The 13,635-nt window shown below is 42.6% G+C and overlaps 1 protein-coding gene across 6 annotated transcripts in view; it reads left to right on the top strand.

The window, feature by feature from the left end:
• Positions 1 to 3,319: 3,319 nt before the first annotated feature.
• LOC111963489 (plasma membrane calcium-transporting ATPase 1) overlaps positions 3,320 to 13,635 on the top strand; it is a 160,006-nt gene continuing 149,690 nt past the window's right edge. For 5 of the 6 annotated variants that reach the window (XM_023986985.2, XM_023987002.2, XM_070443433.1 and 2 more), the window contains exon 1: positions 8,129 to 8,939. The gene's annotated coding sequence lies outside the window, so the exon portion shown is untranslated. Of the gene's footprint in view, positions 3,443 to 8,128; positions 8,940 to 13,635 lie in introns of those variants that run through there. The other variant, XM_023986978.3, reaches the window with a different exon arrangement.

The raw sequence follows: 13,635 nt of genomic DNA, 5'->3' as shown, positions 1-13,635 counted from the left end.
TGTCCCTGAACAAAGTGGGGTTCAAAATCAAAAGTAACAGTCAGTATCTGGTATGGCCACCAGCTGCATTAAGTACTGCAGTGCATCTCCTCCTCATGGACTGCACCAGATTTGCCAGTTCTTGCTGTTAGATTTTACCTCACTCTTCCACCAAGGCACCTGCAAGTTCCTGGACATTTCTGGGGGGAATGGCCCTAGCTCTCACCCTCCGATCCAACAGGTCCCAGACGTGCTCAGTGGGATTGAGATCTGGGCTCTTTGCTGGCCATGGCAGAACACTGACATTCCTGTCTTGCAGGAAATCACGCACAGAAAGAGCAGTATGGCTGGTGGCATTGTCATACTGGAGGGTCATGTCAGGATAAGCCTGCAGTAAGGGTACCACATGAGGGAGGAGGATGTCTTCCCTGTAACACACAGCGTTGAGATTGCCTGTAATGACAACAAGCTCAGTCCGATGATGCTGTAACACACCGCCCCAGACCATGATGGACCCTCCACCTCTAAATCGATCCCGCTCCAGAGTACAGGCCTCGGTGTAACGCTCATTCCTTCGACAATAAACACGAATCCGACCATCACCCCTGATGAGACAAAACCACGACTCGTCAGTTAATAGCACTTTTTGCCAGTCCTGTCTGGTCCAGCGACGGTGGGTTTGTGCCCATAGGCGACGTTGTTGCCGGTGATGTCTGGTGAGGACCTGCCTTACAACAGGCCTACCAGCCCTCAGTCCAGCCTCTCTCAGCCGATTGCGGACAATCTGAGCACTGATGGAGGGATTGTGGGTTCCTGGTGTAACTCGGGCAATTGTTGTTGCCATCCTGTACCTGTCCCGCAGGTGTGATGTTCGGATGTACCGATCCTGTGCAGGTGTTGTTACACGTGGTCTGCCACTGCGAGGACGATCAGCTGTCCATCCTGTCTCCCTGACGTCTTAGGTGTCTCACAGTACGGACATTGCAATTTATTGCCCTGGCCACATCTGCAGTCCTCGTGCCTCCTTGCAGCATGGCTAAGGCACATTCACGCAGATGAGCAGGGACCCTGGACATCTTTCTTTTGGTGTTTTTCAGAGTCAGTAGAAAGGCTTCTTTAGTGTCCTAAGTTTTCATAACTGTGACCTTAATTTCCTACCGTCTGTAAGCTGTTAGTGTCTTAACGACCATTCCACAGGTGCATGTTCATTAATTGTTTATGGTTCATTGAACAAGCATGGGAAACAGTGTTTAAACCCTTTACTAATGAAGATTGGTGCAAGTTATTTTGGATTTTTACGAATTATCTTTATGAAAGACAGGGTCCTGAAAAAGGGACGTTTCTTTTTTTGCTGAGTTTATATTCCCAAAAATATTTAGTAAGCTGATTAGTTATGCTGTTGCAGAGAAATTTATTTTAACAATCTGCAATGGTTTTAGTTTTCCAACTTTAATTACTGACAAGTAATTACATTTATTACCACCAGCCACCAGTCTAAAAAGGGCAGCATATTGCGAAACTCGTGTATGCTTTGTGAATATGTTAGGTTTTCACCCTGAGAAAATTACAAAACAAATAAGACTCCCAATAAACATTCTTATCCATTAGCTAAAGCAACGCTATAACATGCCCTGGCACACAGAAAGCCTATCATTTGATTTGATAGGTATGCAGCCGCATACACAATTCAGAACCATGGCTATACTTGGTGAGTGGCTGTCTTGGATCACCCATTCAAGGGGGGTGGGCCTGAGAACTGCGTTTACTCCATGTGACTACATTTTATTTTAAGTGAGTATATATTGAAAAACTATACTAGAAGGAAACCTTTAAAGGGAATGTGAAAGACCACCAGGGCTGCATTATGTTTCTATTGTGTGGTCTCTCTTCACTGACTCCAGGTAACTATGGTTACTGTACTTTACTTCAAGTTGGCTCGGAGGGATGTTCTGTTAACGTTTCTTCTCTAGAAATAATGTGTGAAACGCTCTGATTGATGACTGTTGGTTATACTTGTGAATTCTTACCCAATGTGTACTATAAAGTTTGATGTTGATTAAGACCTAGGTTAGGGTACCCTTTTAAAAAGCTAAACAACAGTTCTTCAGTAGGTCAGGTCTCTATCTCTCCTTCTTCTTACCATATTTTGGAACAAATTATTTCTAGGTGTGAAAGTGAAATTAATGTGTGTGTGTGTGTGTGTGTGTGTGTGTGTGTGTGTGTGTGTGTGTTGTGTGTGTGTGGTGTGTGTGTGTGGTGTGTGTGTGTGTGTGTGTGTGTGTGTGTGGTGTGTGGTGTGTGTGTGTGTGTGTGTGTGTCAGACCTGGGTTCAAATACTATTTAAGGGTATTTCAATTACTTTCAAAGAATTTGAAGTAAGTATTTAGACATACTTTTTTTTAGATAAGTAGTTTGAATTTTTGGAATGTACAGTATTTGGAATTACACCTGGAAACTATTTGAAAATACTTACTAAATACAGCGACTCAAATACACCCCCATGCATTTAACACAGATATTTACAATTAGATGTGAAATAAGTTTTGAAAATACATTCAAAATGTAGGCTATTTATAGGATTGTTTTTTTAAATACTTTCAAATACGTCCAATAGAACACACATACACGAGAGAATAGGAGAGAGAGACAAAAGGATAGAGAGAGAGGAAAGTAAGAGAGAGAGGGGAGAGACAGCGAGCGCAATATAGGTTTGAAGCAAGGGACACTTTTATAACTACTACATAAATGTCTGCTAGATCTATAAGGGTCCCAACCTGGGACACACTATTACACACCAAAAGCTCTTGGCGTTTTCTATTGACACAATCGAGTCAGCAAAACCATTGTTCTCCAACCAGGTGTCAGTCCTAAACCACAGCCAAAAGAAATCCCATAATGAGCTACAGCTGATTGAGGTCTCCTTTACTAGCAAGAGTTATCCCTGATACTGTGTCCTCCCTCCCATCAATTCCTCCTCTACTCTCTTCTCTAGCCAGCGCTGTATTGACATTAGATACACAAGGCTGTTATGGCAACAAGAACGAACGAGGGATACGGGACAGTGCTACCAGCAACAGCCAATCAGGTTTCACCGTTAATATCACATCCCTTCTCTGGAGGGTAGACAGGCAGGGAAAGGAAAGGGTGTGTGTGTGTGTGTGTGTGTGTTGTGTGGTGTTGTTGTGTGTGTGTGTGTGTGTGTGTGTGTGTGTGTGTGTGTGTGTGTGTGTGTGTGTGTGTGTGTGTGTGTGTGTGTGAGAGAGAGAGAGAGAGAGAGAGAGAGAGAGAGAGAGAAAGAGAAAAGAAATAGAGGTGAAGGAGAGACGTGACAGAAGGAGTGAGAGCACAAGAACTCAAATGCATTTTCTCCATTACCCAACCTGAGTGGATGGTAACAGTTGGTGATAACGGCTGGTGATACGGTTGGTAATGACGCGTGTCTATCTTGTGATCAAGGCTCCAGGTGAGGAGATGAAGAGATGAGTTGTGTACGGTGCTGTAGATTGTACTGGTTAATTGGCAGTCTGTGTGTTTGTCCAGCTCTGCAAAAGCTAAGCCCACGGAGACTTTGTCTTACACAAAACACAGAGAAGAAGAAGAGAGTAAATAGATGGGGCAGGGAATGAGAGAGAAAGTAGGGGAATAGAAACAGAGGGGAAACATTTTCAATGTTTTTGGAGAGAGAGAGAGAGAGAGAGAGAGAGAGAGAGAGAGAAGAGAAGAGAGAGAGAGAGAGAGAGAGAGAGAGAGAGAGAGAGAGAGAGAGAGAGAGCAGAGAGAGAGACAACGAGCTTGGGGATAGAGGTAATGCAGAGAGCTGCTAAAAAAAGGGATAGAGAGAGATGACAGCGAAAGAGGAAGACATGAAGAGATGAGGGGAAAAGAGTAAGAAGGAGAAGACAAGAGAGGAGATAGGGAAGGAATGACAGATAAAAGGAGGGGAATAGAAAGAGAGGAAACGTATGGGAGGAAGAGGAGGAGGAGGATAAGAAGGAAGAGGAGGGTTGATACCTGCTCTATCTCTAATGCTGCAGTGCAGGGACCTGTCAGACGGTGAATTAACCATCTGCACGTGCACGCATGGACACACACACCAAGGTTATTATAGTAAACTAAAACTTGAACTAAAACTAATCATGAAAAAAACAACTTAGTAAAATAATATAAAATAATTAATAAACCTGTTTGAAAAACTAAAACTATACTGAAACTATTATCTTTGACTCCAAAACTAACTCAAATAAAACATTTAAAAAGACATTCATTATGTTCAGTTTTGGGGGGGTAAAAATTGAAGCTTTTTTCTAGTTTGGTTATCATCAAGCCTCTGAATCTGGCGGGTCACATTGAGATTGACTTTATCATTTAAAGGGAGACTCAGCGAGATGACGCCGCAGATATAGGGCTTGTTCGCGTGGATAAAGCAACCAAAAGTCAAGGAGTGGAGTCGGGGGAGGTGCATCTGCGACAGCCGAAAGTCAGACACTAATGTGGTTTTCCGACAGCAAGGCTCAGATCAACATGGCAGTGTTGCCAGGATGAAGTAAGAAACTGCAGAAACTTGCAGTCGACTGCAGTCAAAACATTATGACCATTGATCACATGATTTTTGTAAAGTTAATGCAGTCGACATTTATGCGCAAGTCGGAAAAAATGTCCCCACCCAGAATGCAACACACTTTGACAGGCGGTTACCATCAACTTGACAAAAGTGATCCGCTCGAAGAGCCCATTGAGATAAGCGCAATGCAAGACTTTGCTCTCACAAAGTCACACAGAGGATGTGCACAGGTGCGCTTCCCGCTGCTACAAAGTGGTAGCTACGGGACCAAAACAGCGGAGAACTTTAGCCTCACGCTTCAACACACCTGGTTGTTGCGGTATTTGACCTACTACTACTGTTTACTTCGTGCATCTACGTCATCTCGCTGTCTACCTTTAAACCTAACCTATGACCTGACCCATCACCGTATGTATTACTGCCCCCCAGTGGCAAGAAGTGACATTAAAAAACACAAACTATACAACACATAAATGGCTCCTAGCCTCCCTAGCAAATGTTACTTTCTGTCCCTGACACTAAAACTAAAACTGAAACTAAATAATGTAAAAAAACGAAGTGGCTTTTTACTGAAACAGGGCCAGGGAGGACACTTTGTTATTTTTTCAACTGCTGATTGCCGCTTTAGGAGTTGGTATTGAACGACTACCCCTTCAAGATTATGGTCATGTTCCCCTGCTCAAACATTGCATCCATCAACCAATGGTTGAGTGCCACATCATCGACTGTGCAGTTGGGCAGCAGATTGCTATAACATATGATGTGGTTAACTGATAAGTAAAATACCTATCCAGGCAGATCAACAACGTCTGCAGGGAAACCCGACCTTGGTGTTGAACTACCCTTTAAGATTAGGTGTTGTACTATCCCTTTAAGATTTGATGTTGAACTTCCCCTTTAAGATTTGGTGTTGACCTATCTCTTTAATGTTTGCTGTTGACCATAGAGACAGATAGAGTACTCATATAACCTGTTTTAGCATGGAGATTGCCATTGAGGGCTTCCGCCCTTTTAAAGTAGTCAACTGGGTGGGGATTCCTATGGTCTTGGAACGATCAGCCAATGATCAGAGCATTGTCTTCTTCTTCAAATTGTGTTGCCTATGGTATGTCAATGGCTTTACGCTATATCGCTGACATCTAGTGGCTACAATAAATAAATGACACAAAAGTTTAGATTCAGGACTTACAGCACTGCATGTGTCAGTAAATCGCCAATATTAGCTTTACGCTTTTTTCAAACATAAAAGAAGAAGACAAATGACTACTTTTAAAATTTAGATTTTGTGCTCTATGGTGTTGACCTTTTTGCTTTAAAATTTGACCTGTCCCTTCAAGATTTGGTGTTGAGTTGTCCCTTTTATACTTGTTTTATAAATGTCCCTGTAATATTTGGTGTTGAACTACCCCTTCAAGATTTGGTGTTGAGTTATCCCTTTAAGTGCGAAGGGAGAGTGTCAGTCACAGAAGAGCTGAGATGTTGACTGGCACCTCTCAGCCTGTAACACCTACATGTAGAACAGGTGCTCATGAATATCAGATGCAGTGTTTTCATGCGTTGGCGTTTCGTATAGGCCTTGGGCATACATTCTCGCCTCTGTATTCTATCAGGTCTTATATGTAGATGCAGTAAAGGTGGTTTACTGACTGAACTATGTTCAACAAACTGTCAGAAAACTGAAGACTCATGTTAGCTCCCCTAACTAATGCATAGGCTTTAGCTCAGAGGGATAACTCAGGCACAAAGTTATGACAATATCGATTTGTGACTTCCTTATTTGTGTCTCTGTTTTTGACCATAACCACAAACCAGGAATCAAACCAAAAATCAAACCCTAACACTAGGACCATGATAGCACACAGAGATAGTTAAATAAAGGTTAAATAAAAATGTAATTAATAAAAAGCCTTGGCGTTAACTTTTGTGGTAAAAACGAATCTTCGGGCAAGATTGCTCATTATGCGAGCATAATATACTGAACCGCCTCTGCTACACAACTTTACATCTTATATTAACACATTTTGAACTCATTTACATTTGAAATCATTGTACTGTATGTTAGAGTCGAGACCATTCTCTCTCTCTTTCTTTCTCGCTCTTTTTCTCCAAGCTAATCACATGTTTGTGTTCCTAGAACACTCTGTTATCTACATATGGTCGTTACTATTTTAGCACATGTTAGCAACCCATCTCATTGTTTCAACCAGATTGCAGTTCTTTTTCTACCTTTAACCTATAACCTACCTTTAACCTTTAACCTACCTTTGCTCAGTGTTTACAAATACTAATACAACACATGGAACGTTTGAGTCAAATATGCACTTTCATAAATTATATTAATTAATCAAAAAATTGCATTTCTATGAATTTCTATGATTTGAGCATAGAGGGAAGATAGAAATGCATGTAAATCTCTCCATATATGTGCTAACAAGTATGACCGGTCGTTTCCATGGCTACCCGTGCACATAATGTGTATTTTTATAGTGATTTTTTTTTTTTACCTTTAACCCACTAGAGTCGAATTCCGTGCCCCCGCTGAAATCTAATTAGCATAATACAAAAATCCCCATCAACATCTATCGGTTTAAACTAGAGATATCTGGTGGCAGAGCAGATGTCGCCCTTCCGCATCTGCGGTGAAAGGTGGCAGAGCTAGAGCGGTGTTTGTCAGACCATGACACATCCTGAAAATCGGTCTTCTCACGAAAAAGCCTGTAGCGTCCGATGTATGAAAAAAAAATTATAATTTAATATGTTAGCTTTGTAGAACCCCCCCCTTAAGGAGGCCCAGTGCAGTCGAAAACTTGATTTATTGTATATATTTCCACACTATGGGGTTGGAATAATACTGTGAAATTGAGAACATGATGATAATGCCCTTTTAGTGTAGAAGCTGTTTGAAAAGACCGCCTGAAATTTCAGCCTGTTTTGGTGGGATGGAGTTTTGGCCTTCCATGGTGGCATCACTGTGCAGTAAATTTGTTAAATAGACCAAAAGGACACAGAGTTACAAACCTCTGCCAATAACTGTCACTCATCATTATTCACCATTCATTCATGATTACCCATAATCATGGTAGCACCCAGATTCATGTAGATTTGCTCAGAAACATTACATTCTTATGATTTGCCTAGTTAAATAAAATGTTAATAATAATAATAATTTAATAAAAAGTGACTCATTTCTATTGGGCCCAACATAATCCGAAACACTATTTAGGCCTATAGGTACATTCTTATTCTACTAAACTTTAGGCTACTTGTGGAGTCAGGTTATATTCTGGTAAATTAGCAAAATTACTGGTAATCAAACATTTATTCCTGTATTGAGGACATGTAGCCAGGCCTAGGCCTAAATTTAACCATTTCATGAATCACACCGTGGAGGGCAGAGCAGACAAGCTACAACGCAGACCTGGGGGGAAATATGATAATTATATAGGTTTCCTGATGCCATTAAAGGACTATTCGGGCGATCATCGATTCAACTGTTCCATAGAAACGATCATGTCTCCTCAAGGATCCACTTTAAATGGGTAATCCCGATTTTGTCCCTCCCTCTTTCTCCCTCCGCCTCCCCCTCTCGCTCCGTGGCGGCGCTCGCTTCAGACGCTGTATATCTCTTTCGTTTTTCCAGCCACGGAAATCGGTGAACCGATCTTTCTATAGTTCGGAGATAGGTCGCGTTTATCTGTACTTTTACCGCGGATGCACGTGAACCCAGTCACAATTTAGCCTAGACAAAACAAGAAACCTTGCGGAGTGAATCTATTGGGACTGCTGCTGTGCATTCGGACCACCAAGAGGATCCTTCCTCTGCGCGATATTTTCCTCCAATTTGGAGAGAAGGGTGTTAGTTTTCGAAGTGAAATCTCAACAGTTGGTTTACTTTTGGTACTCATAGCGCGTTGGTCTAGTTTGTCACACACTTCACGTCAAGTTGCTGATATCTAAAACAAAAGGAAACGCTATAAAGTGCCACGATCAAGCCCGTCTCTGTGCAATGCCACAGTTGTCACATCGGAGCCCAGATGAGGAAAAAACAAAACCGTAGGCTATAGCTTGCACTTCTACAGCACGCATATTTGCGCCGATCGCATAGTGGTAAATCCCATCTCACGGATTTCTCCCCCCATCTCAAAGGCACAATATCAATATAGGCACTGATTTTTTTGTTGTTGGTGTGTGTGGTTTTTCGGTGTCAAACTGTACGCCTACTCACTGAAAGACCTTTTGCACTACCCAGCTCTGACAGAAGCGGAAGAAGACTGAGATACGGGATAGTAGTGTGATTGTGTGTGTTGGTGAGTTGAGGAGAGGAGCGCTCACTTAACCATCTCCTGCCGTCTGGTTGTCATGTAGGCTACCTGACCGCCTGACTGCCCTCAGCATCCGGGTAAGGACTGCTGCCTCTACCCTTCTCTTCCAAATCTCAGGTTATTTTCCACAGGTGTGTGAGTGGAACGAATTAATGGTTTCGTGCGATGCGTGTGTTTTGCACTGGCTTTACCAATGCAACCATCCGCCTGTTGTCTGCAGATAGCGAGTTCAGTCTTGCTGGGAGAAAATAGTCAAGTTTGAATAAACAACCTCCCCTAGTTTGGTAATAAACACTGATGTTTTATAGGTGGGAACAGCTAATTTCCGTATTGGGGGGGTTGCGGCTACTATTCAGACATGGAGTCTGTGTCCTTCACCAATGAGTGTTTGTCGCAACAGTTTGTCTCACGTAGACAATTGTTGTTCATATCTGGGGAGGCATTTTATGAGCTCATGGGTTTATCCTATCGTTTTATTTGGAGATTCCGCGTAAATGTAAATGTCACAGACGGCAATGCGCATCTGTCATCAGGGTCGTCTCGTGTGTATTTGATCGTGCTCGCGTGTGCGTGTATTTATCTGTGCGTAGCTTTGTGTCTCCATTATTGGATATGCCGGTTTAGCTTGATCCATTAGTTCTTCCTAGTTCAGATTCTACATGTCAACTGTAGTGAATGGTTGTGCTTTTTGACTCGAACAGAATATGTTTAGCTCGAGCTTCGAAAGAGAAGAGACAACCTTGTTTAATTAACAAGCGCTCGCTCCTTGCGAGAAGTAAATCCTTCTTACATAATTTCCAAGGGATGGGCATCAGCTCTCCTCCTCTCCATTCTCCTTCCTTTTCTGGGTGTGTCCTCGCGCTATTGCGTTTCTACAGGGGGAGACCCCGCAAAATCTGCTCGTGACTATTTTTCAGATTGTGTGACCTCCAAAGGAGGTCATCCGCGCTGTTATTTTCCTCCGGCAGCGGAGTGTCAAGTGCCACGGCTATTATTGCAATATTATTATATTCAGAACATTCAGGTTGAGCTCCCCCCTTTTAAAGCCGGCCTTTATCCCATATACGCACTTTCACCTTCACTCTAGACTAGACAAGACTAGACTAGGTGTGACTGCTGCAGTAAACTGAAAATGTCTAATCATACTGTAGGCTACACCTTCCCCTCAGGAACAGCCTCAGAAAAAGATTACATATTTAACTTATTGACTACTACTTGTTGTGTGTTTAATGCTGTAACATACAGTACCAGTCAAAAGTTTGGACACCTACTAATTCAAGGGTTTTTCTTTATTTTTACTATGTATACCTTGTAGAATGAAAGTGAAGGCATCAAAACTATGAAAAAAGACATTGAATCATGTAGTAACCTAAAATGTGTGAAACAAATCAAAATATAGCCACCCTTTGCCTTGATGACAGCTTTGCACACTCTTGGCATTCTCTCAACCAGCTTCATGAGGAATGCTTTTCCAACAGTATTGAAGGACTGTTGGATGCTGAGCACTTGTTGGCTCAGCAACAATATGCTGAGCACTTGTTGGCTGCTTTTCCTTCACTCTGCGGTCCAACTCATCCCAAACCATGTCAATTGGGTGGAGGCCAGGTCATCTGATGCAGCACTCCATCACTCTCCTTAGCCCTTACACAGCCTGGAGGTGTGTTGGGTCATTGTCCTGTTGAAAAACAAATGACAGTCCCACTAAGCGCATACTAAGTGGGATGGTGTATTGCTGCAGAATGCTGTGGTAGATCATCCATTCACCTACTCTGCGTCTCACAAAGACACGGCGGTTGGAACCAAAAGTCAGAATTTGAGATTTATCAGACCAAAGGACACATTTCCACCAGACTAATGTCCATTTGCTCATGTTTCTTGGCCCAAGCAAGTCTCTTCTGTTCTTTACTAGTGGTTTCTTTGCAGCAATTTGACCATGGCCTGATTCACACAGTCTCCTCTGAACAGTTGATGTTGAGATGTGTCTCTTACTTGAACTCTGAAGCATTTATTTGGGCTTCAATTTCTGAGGCTGGTAACTCTAGTGAACTTATCCTCTGCAGCGGAGGTAACTCTGGGTCTTCCTTTCCTGTGGCGGTCCTCATGAGAGCCAGTTTCGTCATAGTGCTTGATGGTTTTTGCAACATTGAAATCTTCCGTATTGACTGACCTTCGTGTCTTAAAGTATTGATGGACAGTTGTTTCTCTTTGCTTATTTGAGCTGTACTTGCCATAATATGGACTTGGTCTTTTACCAAATAGGGCTATCTTCTGTATACCACACCTACCTTGTCACAACACAACTGATTGGCAAAAAAAATTTAAGATAGAAATTCTACAACTTTAGCGAGGCACACCTGTTAGTTGAATGCATTCTGGTTGAGAGAATGCCAAGAGTGTGTGAAGCTGTCATCAAGGCAAAGGGTGGCTACTTTGAAGAATCTCAAATATAAATTATATTTTTATATGTTTAACACTTTTTAAAAATGATTATACTATATATTTTGGGGGGGTTAGTACATGATTCCATATGTGTTATTTCATAGTTTCTGGTGTCTTCACTATCATTCTACATTGTAGTAAATAGTACAAATAATGAAAAACCACAAGAATGAGTAGGTGTGTCCAAACTTTTGACTGGTTCTGTATATGTATAGCATCGTCTGTCACAGGCATCATTATTATTATTATTATTATAGTGTGTCTCATTCATCTCTTTGACTGAGGGAATGTTCTGTGTCATGTCTGTTAACTTGATCAATACAACTCATAACCTGATCAATAACACTCACATTATCAATATAGTAAATGACACTGCATGCATGCATAGTGCTGTGTGTCTGTCCTGCCTTTCTGTCCTGTCTGTATGGTGATATGCCGGTTATTTATTATCTTGGACTGTCTGAAAAAGGCAGCAAACATCTCTCTAAGTGTGTTTCGTCCCTCTGATAAAGGGTATCGGCCTTTATAGAAGAACGTAATTGCGGGTTTGCTGGTTCAAGACGCACTCTGAAACTCCATCGTACTCCAGACAGAGCAGCAAACGGTGATGTCAGCTTTTCAGTGTGACATCGTCATATAGATTGCGTTCCCCTCCTCAAACGTCGCATTCACTAACCAATGGTTGCATGCATCAACCGGTGGTTGCATGCCACGTCGTCGACTGGCGTATTGCTATAATATAGTATGTCAGCTGATGTGTAAAATACCTATCCAGGTGTTGTACGGTCTGGCAGGGGTCAGCAACTTCTGAGCAGAGGAATGTGTCCTCTGTCCTTGTCCCATGATCATGTGGGACATCCTTTTCTGCCTCGTTAATCCACTAGTCACATGCATGAATGACTACCCCTGTGTCTCCACCATGCCACCCTCTGGAAGTCACCCTCTTGAGTTGTGTCAGCAGCACGTGATAATGGAGGTCCCTCAAAGCGAGTTAGTAGGGGGAAAGGGGGTGGTTAGGGATTCACAAAATCTCACCAGTCCCCATCATAAAGACACCATGGCTACCGACATAATCATCCTCAGCTTCCTACTGGTCCATCTTTTCGATCTAATCGTCCTCAGCTTCCTTCTTGCTCATCCATCCTTCAAATCTCCACTGTGCCCGAGGGGACTTGTCTGCCAAGGTTGATGGGGAAGATTGCCCCTTTTAAGCTAATATATACCCTTGGGACAATATGCTACTCTTCAGTCTTGGTCCCAGGGGCCCAACAAGGTTAATAATATATGCCATTTAGAAGACTGGATTGCACTCCCTGTACTGTCATGAATTCCCTGTGGCAATTGAACCCACAACCCTTTGTGTTGGTAGCATCAACCGAGGACCACACGGAGGCACATCCTTATAGTCCAGGGTTTGAACCCAGAGGGTTTGAACCCAGACTAAACTCTGTCGTACCGCACTCTTTGTGTGTTGTACTTTTGTCTAAACTGTGTTATTGTGAATGTGTCTTGCACACGTTGGTACAGGGTTGACAGGCTCTGTGTTACGTGTGTTGTTTACTCATTTTCATTGTGTTTTGTTGGCCCGTGTTGTGTTAGTGTGCATTATTTTAGGAGGTGTGTGCTATGGTAGTTGGCGTGTATTGTTGGCGTCTGTTATGCTAGTTGGTGTGTATTGCAGACTCTGTTTCTGTGTATTGTGCCGCGATCATTCCATATATGTGACTACCATAATTAATATTCTAGTATTCACTATGCTGCATCTTCCCAACTAATTGTACATATTATATATTTTGTCTTACGCTCTGGGTGGGCTTGGGTGGCCTGCCAGAACTGTAACACTCTAGGAAACCTCATCAGTAGCTATCTAAACAGAATGCATTAACCTAGCAACTTCCAACGTCCATTATACTCACTTCTCTTGTTACGTTTAAAAAAAAAAAATTATGTAACCAACCCCGCTAACCCATTATTGAAGGTTTTTCGACAGGACTGTTTGTTCTGGGCGGTGATGTTTCAATTCCCTGTTTCAATTCCCGATTGGGTGGGAAGAGAGGACATCTTCCGAAAGGATTGGGCTCACGCAGAGGCTGACCGGTTTATTTTCCCTCGTTCAAATCCCCCGCTCCTCACCTCTCTTCTTATTACACTCCTCTTTTCATCCCCATTCTCCCACCTCTTTTCCGCGTGGGAAGAGAGGACATCTTCCGAAAGGATTGGGCTCACGCAGAGGCTGACCGGTTTATTTTCCCTCGTTCAAATCCCCCGCTCCTCACCTCTCTTCTTATTACACTCCTCTTTTCATCCCCATTCTCCCACCTCTTTTCCGCTCCC

Source organism: Salvelinus sp. IW2-2015, linkage group LG1 (genome assembly GCF_002910315.2).
Source record: "Salvelinus sp. IW2-2015 linkage group LG1, ASM291031v2, whole genome shotgun sequence".
NCBI classification, from domain to species: Eukaryota; Metazoa; Chordata; class Actinopteri; order Salmoniformes; family Salmonidae; genus Salvelinus; species Salvelinus sp. IW2-2015.
Note: the sequence above shows the minus strand (reverse complement) of the source record. Positions and strands in the feature narration are given on the sequence as shown.